At 39.5% G+C, this 4,977-nt stretch overlaps 1 pseudogene; it reads left to right on the top strand.

Annotated features, from left to right (window-relative positions):
• The first annotated feature begins 144 nt into the window (after positions 1–144).
• LOC127140854 (SE-cephalotoxin-like) lies at positions 145–3,144 on the top strand (annotated as a pseudogene).
• The last annotated feature ends 1,833 nt before the right edge of the window (positions 3,145–4,977 follow it).

Genomic DNA, 4,977 nt, shown 5'->3' with positions numbered 1-4,977 from the left:
CAAAACCTGGTGTTTACATTCTCTTCTGCAGAACACTGAAATGAAGAAATAGTAATTATCATTGAATCATTAATGACTTGTGTGTGTCTCTCTATATAGGGTAAACCTCTGTGCCTCCAGCTCCACCTACTCCAAAGTGGATGAGAATCATGTGGTTGAAGGGAAGGTGTGGTCAGTCAGCCTCCGATAAGAATGATTGGTTGTGCTGTGTGGAGCTCAGAGATCAACAGCCTCCAGACTGTGGTCACAGACCATCATTCAACAACCATCCAGACTACCTGTCGATCAGCTCCACCAGCCACACCCTTTCTGGACCAGTATCCAGCTCTCCAAGCCTCTTCTCAGGTCTGAGTTTTTTTATTTATCTAACAGGGATTGTACAGTTATACATAGTTACATACAGATAATGTACATAGGTCGAGGTTTATCACTGCAGCAGATGTAACTCTTAACTCAGGTTAGGGAGAGATGTAGTTAAAATGATGTGGCAATCCTTGGTCACATGTTGAATAAGCCATAGATATGTAACCCTGGAAGTAATAATGAGGGACTGACCATTCTTTGTTCCTTTTTTTCTCTGGCCATTGAGTGTTTTGCTGCTGCTTTCAGCTCAAACACAGAAGTGAGATCAGGAAGCAAGAGTTCAAAGTCTGACTATATGCAGATGATGTTTTAATATATTCATCTAAATAAGACCTGTCCATTTCCTCCTTTTAAAGACTGAGTAACTTTAACAAACTGTCTGGGTACACAGTTATGTATATAGTAAATTATGTAAGTTACATGGCCTTAAACAAACTTTTCTCAGAGGAGGTAACTTTAATGTAACCATTTCACCAGACAAGAATATTGATATGGAACAATTTTACAAAAGCCTGGATTTCATTTAGTGACAACATTTTACACATCCATTAAAGGACATGATGTAAATCTTAATGAATATCCCATGTTATGTTATCTGTGTTGCAGTCATGGCGTCTCCACGGTGGTCTACCTCCATGCTGTTGGCTTCACTGATCCTTCTTCTTTACTGGACGACCTCCTCTGCTCGGTCACATGACTCCACCTCCACCGACCTGTCTCCACCACACAGGGTAAGAAGAGCCCTGCCTTTCCGTACCAGAGAGGAGGTAGCAGCATCTATGCAGACTGCAAAAGATGTTCTGAATTTCATCAACGACAGGATTGGAAAGAAAAACATTGAAACGTTGTCAAGTGTGTTGAAGGGGATCTCCAATATCGCCAGCACGGCACCCGTCATCGGAGGTCTGGTATCATCCATTGTCAATGTGGTTTTGGCCTTTGTCCTCAAGAAAACCCTCTGAAGGAGCTGAGAGAAGGGTTTGCTGAGGTGAACAGGAAACTGGACTCTCTCTCCCTCCAGATCTCCAACCTAGCAACAGATGTAGAATGGTTCAACTACGCCAGCGTCTATTCTCAAGACGAGGTCCGCATCCTCAACGCCTGGAAGAAGTTTGACGAGTTCCGTGAGAACAGTGGGTTGGTAAACACTGCTGAAGACAAACTCCGACTGGCAGAGATATTCACCAACTACTATGAGAACACAGCAGTTGAGGCCAGTGTGGCCAACCTCTACCATTACCTGACAGTCAGCAGCACGTCTCTGAGTGGAAACCTCAACAACCTGCTGAAGAAGAAGTTTAAATGTAACATTGGTGAGATTGGTAAATATAACATATATTTCAGCAGCTTGCTGTGGAGGGGGATGGTACTCAATCAGCTCTACTGGGATCTGATTGGTTTTAGCTCATCAAGAAAACAAGCTGTACAAACTGAGATGTTCAAGACCGTCTCTGAAGCTCAAATATCAGCTGTGAAGTTCTGTCTGAAAAACTATACACAGTACTTGGAGAAGGATGTGGAGGAGATCAGCAAAGCAATGAGTCCTGATAACAAAACCGCCATCGCTGATCAGGTGAAAACATTTCTGGACAAGAAGTACAACTGGTATAACTGGGTGGTGCTGGTGTACAACACAGACCAGAAGTCAAATTTCATCTTGTATAATATGAAGGAGTTCCATTCAGCTAAAGTCACTGTGGCTGTCAGCCCCACCCTGAAAGCAGACAAGTTATTAGAAGATCATCTGAAGGAGCTTGGCAATGACTGTTTGTACGTAAACAATGTGATCAAGTGTCAGAGCTAGAAAAACAATGTGTCCGTTTCTTTGATGTGTCTGGGCAAAGATTACGTCTACGAATCACAGACTTTGTCAAAGTGACACATGTCACCTATGGGACGACTTTGCTCAGTTCCCAGAACCATTTCATACAGCTAAATGTCAGAGGGGTTCCAGTACATGGGGTGAACTTAGACATAAGATTTCAATGTACTTCTCCCAGAGCTTGAGTGTCTGCAGTCAGGGATGTGACAATGGAGGAAAGTGTGAGAGGCTGCTGGACTCCAATGATTGGCTGTGTGAGTGCCCAGATGGTTTCTATGGAGACAGATGTGAAAAGGAATTCGACATCAGGAACGACTCAGAGACCGATTTACAACATCCTGTGCCTGACATCAGCACCCTTGATGTCAAACTGGACAAGATGGAGTCCAAACTGCAGGAGATTCTCAACAAGCTTAATGAGCGATGTCCCCGTCAGTGATCAACTGAGGAGAGAATCAACAAGACAGATGTGAAGTCACAGAAGGTTTACAATCATCTGAAAACAACTAAAGTAAATTGATAATCAAAGAAATACTCAATACATCAGTTATCAATCACACATCCAGGACAGTTTGATCTGATCAGAGTTTGTTCATTCATCTTGTTCCCATTGGATAAATAACAGATGTATACAAGATGATCACTTTTGCACAAAATTCAAATGGATTTTTTTCTGGGATGAGCGGACTTTTTAACTCAACTAGGAAAGTTAGAGTTTGTGTGGTCGTCAGGTTGTAAATGTGGAACCAGAGAAAGCTCAGACTCATCTGAAAATCAATAAGCGGATTAATAACTGAATAAAACATCAGTAAATCAGTTATAATTACAGTCAATCACAAAAATCATCATCATCATCATCATCATCATCATCATCATCTCTATGTGCTTCACCTCTTTGCTCTTGTCTGTGATTGTAAAAGAAGCAGATGTCATGTTATTAAAAATCATCTCCAGCTTCATTCTGAGAGTTTTCATTGTTTCTGGTTGACTCTGAAGATAAAGTGAAGTTTGATTCAAACACATGAAAAGAAGAAAAACTCTGACTCTGAAGTTTTATAATGAGTCATCCTGTCAGTTTTCAGCTCAGTGTTGTTGACTCACTCATATTCTCATTCATTTGGAAATAAAAGAGGAACATTCAGATGGTGGTTTTAATGGATCAGATAAATTAACTGAATCACTGTATAGCTCATAATGATTCTCCCAGTGTCATGGCAGAGATAGTTTTGGACTGTGTGGAGTCCTTCATCTGATCTTTATTTGCAGAAATAAAATCTTGTTAAAGTGTGACAGAGAGAATCCTGCAGTGATCTCATTCACAGTTATAGACCTGATGTTTCCTTCTCATGTTCCTCCTGAAGAAGAAGATGGAGGTTGATTTTCTTTCTGTCCTCATCCACAGAACCTCTGGACTTTCATGTTGTTTTGAATTCATCAGAGAGAATCATGAGGTCTCTGTTATAGAGAGTCTGTATATTTGAATGGACAGTTTAACATCAGTGTCTGTCCAGGAACACTGTGGACGACACTGTCACATGATTCAATGTGGACACTTATTGCACATTGACCTGTTTCAGTTATTTATTGGTCTTTCATTATGTTCATGTGTGTGTGGACACAGATGATTTTCAGTTAAAACCTCAGTGAAGTCAGAGAAATTAGACACAGAATAATCACTGTGGAGAACTCTGGCTCCACCTGGTGGACAGCTGTAGAAGGATGTCTCAAAATATCTGTGGATAGAGACTCACTGCTCTTTTACAATATATGAAGAAAAATTGACATATTAAAAAAGAAATAACAAACAGGTAATCTGTATTGGAGTGGAGGAGAAGAAATGATTAGAAAAATCTTAAAATGATTCCCTGATTATTTGTTCCAGTATGATATCATTCTCCTGAGTATTATTCCTCCTACAGACCCTGTCTCTTTTCTCTCTCTTCCTCTTTTGAGCTTTTTGATTTGTATTGAAGGAATCTGAAGGATTTTTCAGCCTGAATTTATTTTTGTGTGAGTTGGGAGTCTTGATTCATTGGTAAATGCACTTTATGGATATAAATTAATCTCAGTGACTCATCTTTTTACTATTCTTTCAAACTGTTGACAGGACACCTCCATCTGTAAACACAATCAGTTATTAGTCTTGGGGTTGTGTATTTTTGAGCCATGGAGTTTTAATCTTTTTTTTTTTTTTTAACTTGTCTAAAGCCCAGAAAAGTCATTTTCCTGTGACGACGTCAGGGCTGTGCTTGGTCAGGTCGTGTTTTGGAAACAGGGATCATTGTTCGGTTACAGCAGACGCAGCGTAGATGTGGAAGATTAAAGAGAAAACTGAAGAAATGACACAAAGGTGAGATTTCATTTTCACACACTCAGATATTTGGATTTTGTGGTTTTGTCTTTACTGATCACCTGTCAGACTTTGTTTTTGAATCATTATATTTCATAATTATTTCTTAATATGATGATCAGTGGTTTTCCTCTATTCCCCTGTAACAGTTCTCTTTAGGGTGTTGTAATTGACCTTATGTGTGAGGAGAGAGAATACAGCACCTATAGAATATCTGCATCTTCTTCTTGTCTGTTATTACTGAAGCAGCTCTGTCTGTATGCAAATATGGAGGATAGAGGAGCCCTGGAGGGGGTGGGTATTAAAATATGTGAACACATTAGTTTAAAATTATTGGAATATATAATTTATATTATTTTATAATTGTATAATTATAATTTTAACATATGATTTTATTGATTGGTTTGTTAAACCAGAGCTGTATGAATTTCTTCTTTCCAAA

Source organism: Lates calcarifer, unplaced genomic scaffold, assembly GCF_001640805.2.
Source record: "Lates calcarifer isolate ASB-BC8 unplaced genomic scaffold, TLL_Latcal_v3 _unitig_5222_quiver_3558, whole genome shotgun sequence".
NCBI lineage: Eukaryota > Metazoa > Chordata > Actinopteri > Centropomidae > Lates > Lates calcarifer.
This window is presented reverse-complemented; position numbering and strand designations above follow the sequence as displayed.